Below are 18,657 nucleotides of genomic sequence, written 5' to 3'. Positions count from 1 at the left end.
CTGTAGCATTAATTGCTAATTAAATAATAATACGTATTTCAGTGGTTCCCCAGCCTGTAGGTTCCGAGTAGCAGAAACCCTTACCGTTGTTCTTCTGCTAGATGAAATCTAACTACATCTAGAGATTCCATGTTGTGAGCCACTGATTTCATTCATTAATTTACACTAGAAAAGTAGTTGCTTCATCCTAGAAATTGTCATGAAAATTATCCCTATTAACAAGACATCAACAAATAAATTGTAAAAAAAATGGTACAATTCCTTTTCAAAGATCTTCATTGTATGTCTGCAAGCTCATGATGCAGCAGACCAGTTGAAGTAAGTGAGAAGGCTTCATTGGCAACAATGGGCATACATGTTTTGTATACATACATATGTAGGCATACATATACAAGCATATGATTGTATAAAGATAACACAGCATGCAGAGACAGCATGTTGTAAATGAAGGTTGTTTCACAGCTTGTATTATATCTCTCCCCCCTCTTCCATTAATGCCCTTACTTTCAAAAATGCATGGTTAAAAGGCAAGTTGATTTGAATAAGAAAATCAGTTCAGAAAAATACACATCACAAGACAACTCCTTCCTGTTTTTATACCTTTTGAAAACATTTTCAGTTATTAAAGAAATATATTTATTCTGAAGTTCCTGAACCATTCACTCAAGCTACTTGATGGCTGCAGGAACAAGGTGATGTGCTCAGATGATACTCGAAGTGCATTTTCCTAGAGCGTGTGTGCGTTTCCTAGAGCGCGCTTCCTCTGTCCAACTGCTTCACTGATTCTATGCCAACATCCACGATCCAGGTCATTTTAGTTAGCTTGAACAGCACTTGCTGACTGTTACATAACCGCCCTCAGGAATTCTGGGATCATGTTTGTAAACAGTACAGCCATGTGCGCGCAGCCACGTTGTGAAGCATCACAATAACCTAGAACTCCTGCTCCAGAAGTAAATGTCACCCTGGCACTACGATATCGCTCTGACTCACGCTCTCGCTGCAGCATCAGACTGGCATGTTGCTACCTATTTTGTCTCATCAAGCATGCCACCATGGCAAGTAGTATTAACCGATTAATGATGGCAAGTTTATTTGGGTTTTTAAACCAATTAATGTTTGATTTATACTCCTAAAGAGCATTTGTGTTCAAGGCCCACCCTCTTGAAGTCCAAAGTCTATGTTTTCAACCTGTAACAACAATTGTTTTAATATGCTTGACAGACAATCTTAAGAGACATTATGAGCATCGCAGGTGTACCAAGTATGCACATGTGCATCATCATTAAACCAGCAGCACAAAAACAACATTTTTGGTGTTTGATTTAATAGAACATTAACAATTTCCACTTGTTTTGTCAAGTAGCTCAGTGCAGTTGGTATGTTAAAGAATTAAAAAAAGTTCATTCTTCCTTAATTATGAGATTAAAAAGTACAGCCAAGAGGGTTCATATGAAAGCAACAAAAATATTCTTTTATGCTATATGGGCAAGTGAACATTGAAAAAACTAGCTACACAACAACAGCAGCAAGATATCCTGATTTTTTTTCCTTTGGTCTTACAGCATAGCTTCACTTCCTTCTTTTGTGGAAACCATTAAAATGTTGTTAGAAGTTTGAACAGATGCCTATAATTTCCCACACACACACACAAATGCACATACATTTTATATACTATCCAATTTGATATCCAATATGCTAACAAACAGTGAGATTCTCCTTAGGCTATTTTACTCTAACTGGCTTCAAGAATACCCACAACACAATGAGAATTATAATCTGTGTGTTTCTTTAAAAAAAAAAAAAGCTTTATGCCTCTGCAATCTCTTTGAAGCACAGCTGTGGTCATCTTTTGCTTTTGACCTTTACTGTAAAGGCTGAAAATAGGTTAGAATTAAAACACAACTAAGCTGTCCTAAGCCTGATTTCTTCAGCTTGTTTAAGCCAGGAATAATAAGGAAGGCACACAGATCCCGTCTCCAACAAAAACAGCACAGAACCTTAGAAAACACAATATTTTGAAAAGTATAATCTTTTCCTTCTAGAAAAAGATAACATGCTATTTGGCAAAAGAAGTACTGTATTAAAGAATTCTTAAGACAGACTGGTCAACATTGCATTAAGAAGATATGTGTAAAGTGGTATGCAGTTTTTCCTCTTAAGACTACGACAGATATCAGTTAGGACTATTATTCTACTGTGTACTTACTTGGAAATAAGCCCAGTGGTACTTCCTTCAAAGTAAACATGCTTAAAATTGTGCTGTGCAACAGAATTTGTGTATATGTACATATGAGTATATTTACAGAGAGGGGTAAAGAGAGCTTTTGCTGATGGCTACAACAGCAGTGTTCTGGAACTGCAATTAGAAACATGACACATTAGTTCATGACTGTTACTCCATGGCTTTCTGCTTCAATTTTCCTAAAGTCCATTCCTAAAGCATCCATGCTTCTCTCACAACCTTAAACAGTTAAGACTACTTTGCACCATTTTCTTCCATTTATACAACCTGCCTGTGTCAGGAATTCAGCCCTAGATAGTATTTCCTAGCTGGAGTGTTCAAAACTTTGTACTATCCAACAAGAGAGAGAGAGAGAGAGAGAGAGAGAGAGAGAGAGAGAGGACAACCATCATGACTTTCATGTGTTTGTACTTGACTGCAGGCTCCCTTACTCCACTTGACAAGCAAGAACTAAAAATTACTTCTCATGATGAGCTGTCACTACCCTAGAATGCCCAGGTCCAACTCTTCAAAGGCAGTGATGCTTCTATTTTTGGTTCACCACACACGACCTTGCTGTAAGCGACAGACAGAGCCGAATGTCATCAAAACAAAAGGATTGTTTTTAAAGGAAGGACCAAAAAACAACAACAAAAACCCTAGCTCGTGGAATACTCCAACCAACTTGTCATAAGGATATGGTAGCTGTGGATAAGAGTAAAAATGGTGAAGAGAAATAGACCGCCGTAGACTAACACTGCTGACTCATGAAATGTCGCACTCGCCTGTAATGCAACAGCTCCTGGGAATTCTGGGAGGGTGTTTGTAAACAGTGCAGCCATGTGCGCAAAGTCCACGTGGTGACTTGACTCTGGCTGTATCTGAAGAAACTCAGAAAAAAAAAAACACCTCATGCTGCGGCAATGAAGTAAAAGTAAGTTGGCACAACAACAAAAAAAATCTCAGTCTTTCTGGAGAGGTCAATGTTAGTCAAAAAAGTGCTTGTTTTATTATCCAGGCAGTCATTTTCTACAACAGTTCATACTCCGTGTATCCCAAGCTCACACAAAAGTACATGTCAAGTGAAAAAAATCTGAATAAACCGTAGGACTGGCAGGTCAACAAGCTGTAGGTATCTAATATATGCACCTGCAAAACAGTGTTAGCATCAGGCCCTTCTAAACACAAGTCAGCTTTAGAAAACAACTAAGTATGCCTGAATGGCTCATGAAACAAGAGATACCAGAATATATTCTCAAAGCTGCAGGTTTCTGTTTAATGATTAATTATATTGCCGGCCGTAACCCAACAATACCAAGTTTCAAGCAAGTCACATTAATTTCAAGAGCGCTTTTCCTTCTGAATATACTTTTCCTTCTGAAAGGTATGGCCTTTGGAGTTGCAGCACTGCATATATAGCAAGTGTGAAGCTCTTGCTGTACATTTTTATTCCCCTCCACTACAGCCCAAAGCCTGCAAAAAAGTTGCAATTGAAAATGCCATTTCTCTAACTGCAAGTCCAGTCAAATAAAATAATTACAGGCAAATGGGTTTGCAGTCTAAAAATGCAATAATTTGTTATTTTTTGCTGATGAGGAACATAGAATATCATCCAGAAATTGGCTGAAATCTTGCTGTGCAGCTCTATCTGCATAACCCAAAGGTTAAACAAGCTGTTGAAAAAAATTGTGCCAAGGTGAAAGTGATATTCACAAAGGACTTCCACAGGTGCGCTGCACAATCACAATTGTGCCATGAATCACACAATCAAATTGCATGATGCGGATTGCTTGAATCTAATGCTCTTCACAATTCTGCAGGCATAATTTTGCATTATGGCAACTTCAACGGGAATTCAGCCAGAATGTTGGAATTAATCAATGAATATCATATACATATGATAATGATTTGAATTACTATGTAGATTTCAGAGCATGAATGTTTCATTAAGGAAACTGGAGCAATTTCTTTGCTGGAGTGACATGATACACCTTTATCCCCCTACTGCAAATTCTGAATTATTGTTACTTCACTGTAGAAGGGTTTTTATTGGAGGCATGAAGGAATACAGGGACCAAAACTCACACAATAAAAGATCAGCAAGGCTGAAGTGAGGGTTTTTTTTCCTTTTTAAAATCTGTTTGGCATTCTTCTGGTTTTAAGTGTTCACTTTCTAGACATCAAAACAAAGTAAGTGTGATGTACAAGGAACCAAAAATTTTAAAATTGACATGAAAGAGCCCAAACTGAGTTACTTTACATAGACATTCATAGTAAGATTTTAAACATCTATAAAACTGAAATGCTTAGCTGTGGGCTTCATGTGTATTTGTCAGCAATTCACTTTTCAACCAATTTCAGCACTTACATTGCTTTACACCACAATGGCTGAAATCCTGTTAAGCACGAGAAAAGCAAAAGGCATAATATAATTAGTCATTTAGCTGGTGATTAATGAATTGCTGCTGGGATTTTCTGAATTATCATTGGACACATGTGCCCACTGGCTTGGTATTATCTAATGAATCTGTATATTTTGGCTTCTTTGCTTTCTTAAGTATTATTAAAGCCTATTGCACTGGCCGGAAAACTGACACAAAATCTCTGAGTATCATAAGGCTTTGAAGACAGATAATTTTACCAAAGTTTGATGCCTATTTACATTTCATGCAAATGAGCATGGTTTACCTGATACACTTAGGTTTGGGAAGAATGCATTTTGAGTATTACAGAATCATACTATCTCTTTATTAAAATGGAAACATGTTCAAATAGTACTAAAAAACTGGCAATGTGTGAGCGGAATACAAGAATGCTAGGCACATGACATTTTATCTTGCACCAGGTGAGCACCTATAATCATTGGGAAGTAGATCACTAGACATGACCTGGCTATTTCCCCCTACCTTGGGTTCAGCAGTTTGGAGTAAAATCTACCTTCTTCAATGCTGTAGGGTGTTTTTTAAAAAAAGACACTCTAATTTGAAAATATTTTGGTTATTCCTGATTTTCGTTTTTGATTTTTCATTTTCATTTTTCCTAATTTTCATTTTGAATTGATGCTTTTGAATTGTGGTGCTGGAGGAGACTCTTGAGAATCTCCTGGATTGCAAAGAGAACAAACCTATCCATTCTGAAGGAAATCAACCCTGAGTGCTCACTGGAAGGACAGGTGCTGAAGCTGAGGCTCCAGTACTTTGGCCATCTCATGAGAAGAGAAGACTCCTTGGAAAAGACCTTGATGTTAGGAAAGTGTGAAGGCAAGAGGAGAAGGGGATGACAGAGGATGAGATGGATGGACAGTGTTATCGAAGCTACCAACATGAATTTGACCAAGCTGTGGGGGGCAGTGGAAGACAGGAGGACCTGGTGTGCTCTGGTCCATGGGGTCACAAAGAGTCCGACATGACTTTATGACTAAACAACAAATTTTCATTTATTTTCTATACATGCTGTACTTAAGGTCAGGCTGTTTCTTCCATGCTTTATATAACTTTAAGCCCATACAGCCTACACATCTAGCTTTCCAGAGAGCCAACATGACCCCAACAAGTCATTTGTTGGGGTCATGTTGGCTCTCTGGAAAGCTAGATGGGTAGGCTGTATGGGCTTAACGTCCCCATTGCTAGGGTTGCAATGATTTAATGGAACAGTATTTAAACTGTATTTAACATGACCCCAACAAGTCATTTGTTGAGGTCATGTTAAATACAGTTTAAATACTGTTCCATTAAATCATTGCAACCTCAGCAATGATTTAATGGAACAGTATTTAAACAGTGGAAAGTTTAGAAGCAGAACTATGCACTAGGCTAGGACAATCCAGCCCTGTTAGTGAACCTTCTATAGGTGACTGTTGTCTATATGTGACGTCAAGTCACCCCCAGTGCATGGCAACCCCATGAATGAGTCGTTAACTACTGATCACATTCTAAGATAATTTTTGAAGACACTGCATGGCACTGTAGCAAAGGCTTCACAATTCAACCACAAATTGAAAACTGAAAAGCTACCTGAAACTTTAGCTCTCTGCATGTAGTGGAGGAATCATTTCACAATATTTGTTAAGATTTGTAATATCAGTTTCTGCAGCCAAAATGCCTTCTTCCATATCCTGCACCCACTTGGCAACATATGTTGTGCAAGACCTGAATGATTTGAGGGTATTTCCAGACAAGAGAAGAATTTTCATTGTAGTTTCCTGAAGCTCTCCTGGCAAGTCAACAAAACAGTCACTTCACTTATAATAGATTAATTGCATACTTCTTTCACATGGGCAATCATCACACTTCCTGCAGAGTAGCTAATGCTCTAGCAGAGAAAAGAGAATGGGTATTATTAGAGTATTCCACTCAGAATGATGATGATGATGATGATGATGATGATGATGATGATGATGATGATGATGATGATGATAATAATAATAATGATAATAATAATAATGATAATAATAATAATGATAATAATAATAATAATAATAATAATAATAATAATAATAATAATAATAATAATAATAATAATAATAATAATAATAATAATAATAATAATAATAATAATAATAATAATAATAATAATAATAATAATAATGCAAAGGTGTCAAGATGTCCACAGTTATGAATGCTTTATTCTGTTTGATGAAGACAGAATTTCAGTGACACAAAGCAGAAATCAATAATTTCTGACAAAGAGATAAAACCACACCCTTTAAAAATAAATTGGAGGTATCTGTTTTGCACAGGAAGAACTATGCTAATCAAACTACTAGTTGGGGGCCCCCAACTCTCTTTAAACTGTGGAGTACCTCAAAAAGAAGAGTTATACATGTATTTACTAAATAGCTGATGATCTGCTGCTGAAGATATGGATTGACTCCACTAAAAAGCAGTTTTGTATCTGGTGATATGAAAAGGCAACCTATGGTGGTTCAGTCACACATGCCAGACAATGTTCACTGAAGATACGTATGTCAGCTAGATCACACTGTCTCTTCTTTGTATTTTTCTTTTGTGAATAAGGTTCATATTTTACATCTGTTCAGAGTTCTGTTCAGATTAGAGGCAACCTGAAAAAAATCTCTTTAATTTGCTTCAGTATAACAAGGGACAGAACCTTCTTGACCAAGAAATTTAGAAGTTGCCATTAGAGTAGTACACGTTCAAGAAACTCCTGTGTACAGTCAGGCTATAGCAGATAAGGCAATTATATAATTATATTTACATTTGTACAGTATGTAATGTCCAGTTTATGTGTGTTTGGCTATCATCCTGAATTGGAGCCATAGTTCCCACTAACACGTATAATTTCACCAGAACTGGATTCCCTGAAGATCTAAGTCCCTCTGTTCTTGGTGCAGGAAAGAAAATGTTTCCCCATACTAAATGGCAGGAGCAGTGATGGGGACAATTTAAATTCTAGGTTGTGATGTACCCTCTCAAACAACATCTGTTAAGACCAAGTGTCCCGGTTTACTCAACAATGCCACCTAATGTGAGAACTACCTACATAAATGCCTTCCAAAAATGTTTGCAAACTGTGGTGGTAAGTGTTACCAATATGGAGAATTCATTTTCATATGAACAACTAATGGTCATTCCCTTACTATATTTGAAAAATCTGTTACAAATTTGGCACTGCACTCCTCTCTGTCTGTGGAAACTGTGGGGACCCATAGCACACTAGTCATAAGAGCAGCTAATGACCAATGACAACTACACATCCTATCCCACTACAGCTGCACAATATGCATAACTGTCACTTGTGTATAACATCCAGCAGGGAATAGCAAGAATAGTTCCCAACAGGGAGCAGTAGTGGCGACACTGCGGCTGTAGAATTTCCTCCATAAAGAATCTCAAGGAGTCGCTTCTCTTCAGTTTTACAAGGCACCAAAGATTTTTTTTGAAAAAAATTCAGCATTGTCCTTGATCTGTTTTAATTATCTGTTCCAGTGATGCACTTTTAAACACACTCTTGTCTTCCTATGTATTGTGGCAAACGGCTTCAATGCATAAGAACAAGAACAGTATATCTTCTATGTGGTTGAGGCTACAAACATATATCCATCTGTCTAGGAATAAGTTCCACTGAACTGAATAGGCCTCATGTCTGAACAGACATGCATAAGATTGAACTGTAAGTGTTCAAAGTTCTTCACATAGAATTGGCCAAAATCCTGGTTATTTATGCTGGTATGAAGCACAATAAATCACTGCCTGTATTCTTTGGCATGTGACCATCATGTGATTTAGCACATGACAAGGAATTTAGTTGGTAATGTACCACTGCAGTTTACCCTTCTGCACTTATGGTGACATAAATAACCAATGGGATTTGTGCACAATATTTTTGCAATCCTTACAAGAAACCAAATATAGGTCAGAATGAAGGAAGCATGGCAGAGTGGATGTTTTGTATGAAAAAGGTTCCAAGGTTGAACTGCTGATAGCTGGAAGAGACTCTTATTTGAAACCATGGAATCCATTATCACTTGGTGTTAAACATTATTCACACACACACACACACACACAGAGAAAGAGAGAGACAGAGAGAGAGACAGAGAGAGAGAGAGAGAGAGAGAGAGAGAGAGAATGATCTAAAGCCAGTTTGTAACTTCACTGCAAAAGCAAAACTCATCATGAGGACTTCCTAATTCAGTCTTTTAATCATTAATTAAATCATTAAATTAAGACCCAAATTACAGCTGTCATTTGCCCTTATTGTTGGCATCCCAGTTCCAACACTAGAAGTCAGCATGTTGGGTGGACATAGGACGGATGTCTTTGATGTGTTTTGAAGCTCTGAGTAAATGACAGGAATCCCAACCCCATCTAGTTAAGACCTAATCTGATATCATTTGGATATTTTCTATGCTTCTACAAGTTGACTGAAATGGATTTGCTGTTACTTGCAATTCAGAATAAAATTATAATGGAACAATGACAGATGAATGCAATTTTTTCTTTAGTTTCAACCTAGTCATATGTTTCATCTCTGATTCAGACTGCAGTTAGTTTTTTATGATTCATAACGCATCCCACTGCGTTTCAGAACCAGCAGATGAAGCAAATAGCCTTTCCAGATGATGTCACAACACTCAGAAATGGCAAAGTGCCCTCACAGCAATCACAAATGAGAACTAAGTCAATACATGATCTGGTTTGGCAAATAATTGACGATTGTGCTCTTTAGCATTATATTTTCATGATGATTACTGATTCTTTTTGAAAGTGGCAACTTAGAAGGGACTTAAATGTACATGGAGGGAAGAGAAACAGCATAAACAGGGGCAGTTTTCAACTAATACCAAAGCTGGCTAGTAACAGCCTAGATCACCGTTAAAAGGTTATATTCCAGCAATTATAGTTAAGAACAAATCTTTGCAGTTTTATTGCCTGAAACATCAATGAAGCACCATCCAGCAGAACTGTTTCGGACAGCAAGAGACATGATAAATCCACACTGTTCCATCCAGAACACAAACAAACAAAAAAAGTGTACACACCGATTTTATGATCTGGATAAAGATCTATCTAATCCACCTTTAATTCCAGGAGTACACAACACTCGCCTTTGGGAGTTTTATAAGCATTGTGTGCTAGAAACAGCTACCCATTGCTATTTGTCTTAGGCATAAGATAGTGAGAGATTGTCCCTGAATATGACATAGTAGCCCATTGAATTGTTAGGGATAATGACTATTGATAGACCTACTTCCAATGAACTAATCTACTCTACTAAATTGAGTGGTCATTCTTACACTGCATCACACACAGGGAGATGTGGTGTTAGCTCCATCAATAGGCTTCAGTGTGAGCTTGGAGGTCCTTGAAAGAATGGTACATGTAACAAATATCATTTCATGTTAATACCATCAAAAAGGAGATGGAATATAAACTCTTCTAGGCTCTACAGATTTATAGCTTAGGACTGCTTTCTGACCTGAAACTGTTCCTAGAAGCTGCAATGGTGACACCTACCAGCTTTTGTAAATTCTGCTTTGTGACATGATTAGGCACTTCTCCTTGAGAGACTGGAACTAGTAGTAATCATTCCTGTCAGTTATAAGGTCGGTTATAAAATGTTCCCCACAACTCTTTAGAAATTTCAGCTAGTGCAAAGTGCCAGAAGCCTATAGAAGCAGACCACTATAATTATACCACATCCATGATCCAGTGTTTCCAAGGGTTATATATGTCTTCCAGGCTCAAGTCAGTGTTAATTTTGCCTAGGAACCTTACAGTCTTGTGTATATCTTAAACACTTCTAATGTAAATCTTAGCATTTCTGATGTAAATTTCAGCATGATCCCTAGCAATCGCCAGGAAAACTACGCTTAGTGACTCTTTGCCAATTTTGACTTTCAAGGGAAAACAGTTCTCAGTTACTATTCCTCAGCTATGCATCACCCCAAACTTCACCAAAACTAGACTCTTAGCATCTCCCCAAAATGGCATGAACTGCCTTTATTTCTTCTAGTTGTTGGGACCAAAAATTAAGAGGATTCTTTTCAGGCTAATATGCATAATAACTTCAGACACAATGGAGCCCGCAAATCAAGTTACAACTCTATAAAACACATTGTCTACCTTAGAAGACAGAAAGGTTCCTCCTGATGAAGTTTAGATTCATCACAAAAGTATAGTTCTTTATAATCATCAAATGAAACAAGCTTGAGAAGCTGTAAACTTTGAAAGGATAATCTTTACCATCTTCAAAAACAGCAAGAACAAAAATGCCCAGTATAACACAAACAAAGTTTTTTAAATAGTTCACTTTACTGAGAGTTTTTCAACCTTTCACCCTCCAGATGGTTAAGACTTCAATTCCCCAAAGTCCAGACCATCCATTTTGGGTGAGGCTTCTGGAATATGAACATTAAACTTCACAGAGGACTGAGCATTAAGAACCACTGGCAAAAACCTGACTCTGTGTTGCAACTGGATCAATAGGGATTTGGTGAGTCAACTTATTCTATAAGTTCCATTGATCCAATGGGCCTACTCTGCTCGAGACTTAGTATTGGATTTCAGCCACAGAGTTTGATGTGGATGAACTTCTCTTAATTTTTATGGCTTTACTTCCTTTGAAGGCACTTGCTATCAAGAATGAAACTATTTCTTAATATTTCAGAGTCATTCTCAGCATCTTATGCATTATAAGCCTGTTGTATATGCTATGGGATGCTGGACTTGCTAAGATGTTTGAACATAGGAGATATCCACTGCAAGCTAAGAGAAAGCAAGCAATGAAAGAAAGACTGTGTCAGGTTGAATGTTGCTTAAGAGGAATATCAGACTTACACTATAATTTAAAGCAAATGTAGTCAGCCCTCTATATCAGTAATGATCTGCAACTTAGAACTGCTGGATAGCTAAGTGGTATAGAGATTGGGAGTTCGATCCCCACTGTGCCTCCTTGACAGGGACTGGACCTGATGATCCATAGGGTCAGCAGTTTAAAAGCTATTATTATTTAACTGCAAAAGCCATATGTAGCACTGGCTGACGGTCACAAATATAAGGACACACATACACAAACAACCTTGGCACAATACTCTCCCCATCCTAATGACTGCTACTGAAGTTGATGGTGGCTGATGGAACTTTTATCCACTTCCTCCCTCCATTCCAGTTGGAACCCATCCCTTCCCCAGGAATTGTCATGAGGACTGCTGTTTTCTGAGTACTACTAGAAAGCAGCGACATAATCATCTCAGCAGAAAGTCCTGGAGATTGGAAGGTTTTGCTTATAGTCCATTGCTGTTGATCTCTGTTGAGATGACTGTTTCTCCACCAATAGCAGAAGGGGCAAAACATTAGATTGCTGGAAGACAGATTAGACTACACTTTCATCTCTCCCAACCAAAAGTGATCTTGATTAAGATTGATATGATGGTGCTACTGACAGCAACATCAGAACAACATTTTTTCCTTAACTACCCGGCTGACCATAGGAAAAAAGTAGATGACAAGATGCATGTGGAACAGCCAATTGAGGATGTAGGTACTCTTCCTTACTGAAAAATAAGTAATTGATTGATATACATAATTCTGTAGTTACTTAGGGTCATACACAATTGATAAATACATTGTCAATGTTCTCTGAGGGACTCTGTAACCTAAAGAAGAAAGAGTAACTGTACCTAGATGCCTACCTTAAAGTAAGCATCTAGGTACAGTGCAACAACAACACCCCTCTCCCTGCGGTTTTCTATCCACAAGAGCACATTTCTGAAATCCTGAGCACAGAGATGCTTTTAAAAGTGAAATTCAAATTTCACTCAGTTTCAATTGGCATTGCTGGGATAATATTCCCAGTAGGTTTGAAAATCAAGACAATGAAGAACAACATGCTTTCTCTGAGCTTGTATTTTTAATAGAAAGTCCCATAGCCAATCCATCAGGGCATTAAGAGATAGAATCAATCTCTTCATGCTATCAGTTCATTGAATACAATATACTCGACACAACAAGGCTTAAAACCAAGAGCACCATAACAGAACAAGACTCAAACTACAGAAGCTGAATCAGGGAGTGTTGTAATGCCAAAGACCTAGCAAAAACCATGACAAAACACCAATATTTCAATGAAGCAGCAGATGTATTAATCCTCCTTTTTTCTAATGCAGCCCATGGAACATTTGAGAACATATGCTGAGAACATAATTAAACTCTAAAGCACTGATGTTATTGGACTACAATTCCCAGAACTCCCGGCCAGCACAGCTAATGGTGAAGGCTTCTGGGAGTTTTAGTCCGAAAACATCTGGGGACCCAAGGTTGGGAACCATTGCTGTAAAGGATTCATCATAAATGGGAAGAGTTTTCTCACTAGAAAGGACCTTACTTCTAAAAAGCAAGGCATGGAATAACTGACACTTCTCCTTGCACCCCCATCTGGCAAGTAGGTGCAGATTCAAGTGCTTTTGAGAAACTGTGGGTATGTCCTTACTCTTAAAATACTTTTATTGGGTTTTAGAGCAGTGGGATGAAATCTATGGTCTTCCAGTTGTCTGCTGACAACCTTCATCATCCAGGGCATGCTGGTGGTGTTAAGTGAGAGCTGCAGGGCCATATCTGCTTGAGGGACACAAGCTCCCAATCCTCAGTTACAGAATCCTTCACAGAACACTGACAATATATTTATCAATTGCACATGACCCTGAGTAACAAACTACAGATTTACATTTATTAATCTTTGCTTTTTAGCATGGCAGATTACCAACAAGATTCAGCATTCTTTCTCCATAGCTGTGCACATTATTATGCAGCCAGAAGAGAATAACTGAGAACAAAAGACTGCAACTGTACTACAATGTGCAGAGTAGGTTGGGGTGACATACAGCCCGCCAGGTGTTGTCAGACTGCAACTCCCAAGATCTGTCACTATTGTCTGTGCTGCCTATGACTGTTGAGTGCTGCAATCCAAAAACATCTGGAGAGCTACATGTTCTGAACCATGGTACAGAAACATGCACATCCCTGTACATACAGTGAATAACACTCAAATGTATATTACTGACCCATTTAATTCTTCTTCATGCTTTTCAGGGTATTGGATACTCCTTAGCAAAATATAAACTTGTGTACAGTATATGTAAAAAAGTTTATTGATCTAGTATGAAATCATGCCAAGTATCAACCTGTACTGCTCAAGATGGTGGTTGGATTGCAATCCCTAGCTAGGTCTGATGGGAGTTCCTGTTATCTGATAGGTCACATTGACAACCTAAGGGGTAAGCTTATTTTTTAAAAAGACCTTTACACTGTACTTCACATATATATTTGCTTAAATAAAACAATCATTATGTAGGTATTTATCAAAAGGGGCACAATTATATTTTTATTATTTTTCAGAAGGGGAAGGAACAACATGGGAGTAAAAGTTCTTAGAAAATTCTTGATGCATCCAAGTACAAGCCAATGAATTGCCATAACCTTTCAGAAACATACTATAAAGGATGCGGCAGCTTGGACACTTGACCTCAGAGAAAAAAGTCACAATGACTCCCAAGGGAGACTTTCAACAGGTAGTGTTTTTCTTCTGGGAGGGAGGGCAGCACACTGCATTTGAGAGTTTTGTTTTTGTTTTGCCTTTTAAACATCCCCTTAACTAAAACCTATTCATGGTGCTTGACCATGAACACACATCTGCTGAATTTGCTTTACAAATGAGTCCCCCTCCTTTTATTTTTTTAAAATTTTTTTTTTTTTGGCTAGTTACTTTTCCCCCTTAAAGTGCCATCATGGAATACACATGCAATTACACAAATGAATATACAGGCTATCACTATTCCTTCTCTCCACCATAGTGCCAGTGTCAGCTAGCCATTAAAATGCAAATGCATTGGCCTCATTAGCTAGCAAACAACACCCACTGACCTTCTGTACAGAGGGAAGATCTTTCTTTATCCCTCCCCCCTCCCGGTTTTTAGGACAGTGCTTAAATGTATAACAGCTAGCAAAGTCCCTTTCTTTGGTGGCTTATCATTTCAAGGCGGCAGGTTTTGTATTTGCATATCCACCACTGGGAGGGGGAGGGGGATTTTAAATGAGATCATTAGAATTAATGTTTCAGTAGAAGACCGCTGAGATCACATCAGTTCTCCCCCCCCCATCTCCACCACAGTCAGTATACAGAAGGGAAATATACTGTATAACACTAACCCAGCCGTGGGGGAAACCTGCTAAAATTGTCAAGAAGCAGTTAAATAAAAGCTTCCATTATCGGTCGCAAATAACAGGAGAGGTGGTGGTGATGGTGGTCGGAATTTTGTTTAAAGCGAAAAGCAAAGTAAAACAAAAATACACGAACAGGTCAAAATATTTTGCCTCCGGTTGGAAAATTCCTGCCTGTTTTTTTTTATTTATTTGAACCTCCCCGATCTTTTCAAAAGGCAATTAAAAGGACAGAAAGATAATTGCGCCCCCCCCCCTTGAGTTGGCATGGGACAAAGCTGCTCCGATGACAAAACAACACACTGATACTACAAATTATGAGGGCAAAGAATGGTGTGATGTAAAAATTTTCCCTTCTCTTTCCCCCCCCCCCCCTTTCTCTGTGTTCTTAAGCGCCCTCGACCTTGTAGTTCTCAAAAGTCCACAATACCCCCTTCTCTCCCCCCCTCCCGCCCCCGCTTTTTCTCCCTTGGACTGCGCCTGCCTTTGTGTCTGCCTGTCACTCACCAGCAAACCAAATGAGAGCTGATTCATGAAAAGCACAAAGCCAGAAAACAAGACTTTCACACATAAAGATTCACACACACACACACACACACACAGAGCCCCTCTCTGCCGGGACGAGATGAAAGTCCTCGCTACCCATTGAAGGCACATCTCCGGAAAGAGCTTGCATTTGCTCAAAGATCACAATCCCACTTTTTAAAAAAAAGAGGGGGGGGGGCAGACGGCGATTGAGGAGATGGACTCTTAAACTTTCGCTCAACTAACCCAAACAGTGATTTTTTTTTTTTTAAATTGATTTCAAACCACCACCCGGATCGCCTCCACACCCCGCTTGGAAGCCTTTTCCTTGCATAAAGCCGACGCGATGAAGCCACTCAGCACGTGTGTACATGAGAAACACACACTTCAAAAAAGCCTGGTGGAGTGTGTCTCTCTCCCTCTGTCTGCGTGTGTGTGTGTGTGTGCGCGTGTGTGTGTGTGTGTGAGAGAGAGAGAGAGAGAGAGAGAGAGACGAGTAGTAAGTATGCAACTAAATAAAGGGACAACTTTGGAAAGGCAGCGCGACTGGACACGCCAACAGTGTCTCCCATTCAACACAAGAGCCAGACCCAACTCCAGCTAAAAAGCCAAATTCGCCAGGCGAAAAGGGGGGGAAAGGGGGGGGGAATGGAGTCGGGGACGGAGGGGAGAACCTGAAGCCTATCTTAAAACCTCGGCTTCAAAATTTCTATTTGCCAGCCATGTTGGAGAAGCAACTGTACTGTACTTTTTCCCCTCCTTTCTGATGAGAACTGCAGAGGAGTTGTGGGGTGTGTGTGTGTGTTTTAAGAAAATTCAATAAAAAAAGTCACACGACTCAGCCCGACAGGCAGCCGGGGTAGGAGGAAGACAAGGGGAGAGTTTTGACAAGAGCCCGAGAAAGAGAGAGAGAGAGAGAGAGAGAGAGAGAGAGAGAGAGAGAGAGAGAGAGAGAGAGAGAGAGGAAACGAAACGGGAGGAAACGAGCCCAGGGAGGAAAGCGAGCAAGCGCTCTGTCTGACCTCTTTGCCGGCGTCCCCTCAGCCCTCGCAGGATCCAGCCACAGCAATCCGGTCTTCCCTTCTACCCAATCCTAAAGGGCAGCCATCTTGCTTCCTTCTGCTCCTTTACGAAAGCAGCCTAGCCTCCGTATCAATATTCATAAGGCCGTTTTGACGTCTGTTCCCTCATCACTCCACGAAGCCCCAGCGACGGACGTGACTGCCATGTGAACGAGCGCGAAAGCACACGCGGGGCGGAGGGGGGGGGGCGCGGGAGGCCGGGGCGGGGAAGAGGAAGAGGAGGACGACGACGAGGAGGAGGAGGAGGAGAGGGGACGGGCGGACGGAGGCTTCTCTGGCAGCCCTGGCGGGGAGCTTAGTCCGCCCGCTGGCTGGCTGGCTCCCTTGCCTTGCGGAGGAGGGTTCCCGGGCGTGTGTCTTTGTGTGTGTCAGTCTTTGCTGAGGGCTTTCTCTCTTCCCCACGTTATGGTGTTTAGGATTACGGTTATGCGCCTCGTCCCTGAGCAAGGCAGAAGTCGTGAAAGGGACAAACCGGGACTGGAATTACAATAAATGCTTTCCTAAAAATTCGTTTTTGTGTTTTTTTGGTGGGGGTGGGAGGGATTTTTTTTTATTTTCCTCAAAAAAACAAACAAACAAACAAACAAAAAAACCCACCACAAACGAGAAGGGGAAAAATATATATATATAAAACGACTCGGTAAGCCCTTTTCCTGTCATAGGCTGGCGCGGCGGCTCCAAGAACGTGACACGGTTGTAGACAAAGGACTCCGAACAAGGAGCTGTCATTCTTAACAGATGTTGTTTCCTGGTTGGCCCGGGGAGGGAGAGAGGGAGGGCTAGGAAGGAGAGGAAGAGAAAGACAGCGACGCGCATCGCCCGCCAGTCCCTTTAAGTAGTAGAAGAGGGCGGGGTGTGCGTGTGTGGTTTTCACAATGGCTTGTCCTTCCTAACTTCATCTCCGTCCCAGGCTCCGCCCCCTAATTTCCATATCCAGCGCTCCCGCAGCCTCCATTGGTTAGAAGCGTGTTCCAAAAGGCTCCTGGTGCTTCTTTTAAAGGCCTGCTCGCGTGGAAGTTCTTCAAACTCGAGGAGGTTCTCCGAGAAGCGTTTGGGTGGTTCATGCCGGCCGTGTGAATGAGTGGGGAGCATGTGACACGCAGGGTTGTCTGGATTAGGAAGGCCCCCCCTTTTTTACCTTGCACGCGCGTAATGCAGTCCTCCTGAGAAGCTGAAGAGCTGAGGTTTTCAAAGCCGCTTTTGTCCTTAAACATTAATAGTTTCCATGGGAAAAGTACGAGCCCAAGAGACCTAGCCTGTTATTATTACTCAAAAACACCAGGCACAGTTCATCAAAATTATAAAAACATTGACTGGTTTTACATACCAGATATACATTTTAACCAAAAACCTAAGTAAATGTAAAGTGTGCTGCTTATATACTGCCCCATAGCGCTTAAAGCACCTCTGGGCAGTTTACAAGTTAATTACACGGTCTACAGTCACATTCCCCCTCCCCCCCGCATGCTGGATAACTCTATTATTATTATTATTATTATTATTATTATTATTATTATTATTATTATTATTATTATTATTATTATTATTATTATTATTATTATTATTATTATTATTATTATTATTATTATTATTATTATTATTGGCACAATTATGTCACCTCTATGGCTTCAGATATTTTAGAGACTGAACATAGAGATGACACTGGCATGTCCAACTCTGGATGATACTATTGACATATAATCATCTAGAACTGCATAAAAATATTTTTTTAAACTTGTAAAGCAATAAAATACAAAAGAGCAAACTTTTAAAATTTAGACATGTAAAAGATGCCTAACAAGTTAATCCTCCATGTTATAAAGCCTTTGCTGGCTGGATAGCTCAGTGAGTTGCGTATCCGGTTGCATAGTTGGAAGTTGGGAATTCAGTTCCCTGCTGTACATCCTAGAAGAGCAGGTCCTGTGTGGCCTTGGGCAAAACTGCACAGTCCTGGTAAATCAGAATTGACTTAAGGACACGTGGTTATGACAACAATAAAACCTTTGGGATGCAAACACAAACCATGGAGCTACAGAATGTTGTAAAATAAAATGTTACATAGAAATGGGCACATCAGATACAAAAAGTAACACTGAAACAAAGTGACAAAAGTATATTGTAACCTAGAATATATTGTTGCTTGATACAT

General features: G+C 39.7%; 1 protein-coding gene across 1 annotated transcript in view; it reads right to left on the bottom strand.

Annotated features, from left to right (window-relative positions):
- The window catches only part of TET2 (tet methylcytosine dioxygenase 2), a 71,535-nt gene extending 54,844 nt beyond the window's left edge, over positions 1-16,691 (bottom strand). The window contains exon 1 of the mRNA XM_020796411.3: positions 16,449-16,691. The gene's annotated coding sequence lies outside the window, so the exon portion shown is untranslated. The remainder of the gene's footprint in view (positions 1-16,448) is intronic.
- Between the last annotated feature and the right edge of the window lie 1,966 nt (positions 16,692-18,657).

Source organism: Pogona vitticeps, chromosome 5 (genome assembly GCF_051106095.1).
Source record: "Pogona vitticeps strain Pit_001003342236 chromosome 5, PviZW2.1, whole genome shotgun sequence".
In the NCBI taxonomy this organism is placed as follows: Eukaryota; Metazoa; Chordata; class Lepidosauria; order Squamata; family Agamidae; genus Pogona; species Pogona vitticeps.
Note: the sequence above shows the minus strand (reverse complement) of the source record. Positions and strands in the feature narration are given on the sequence as shown.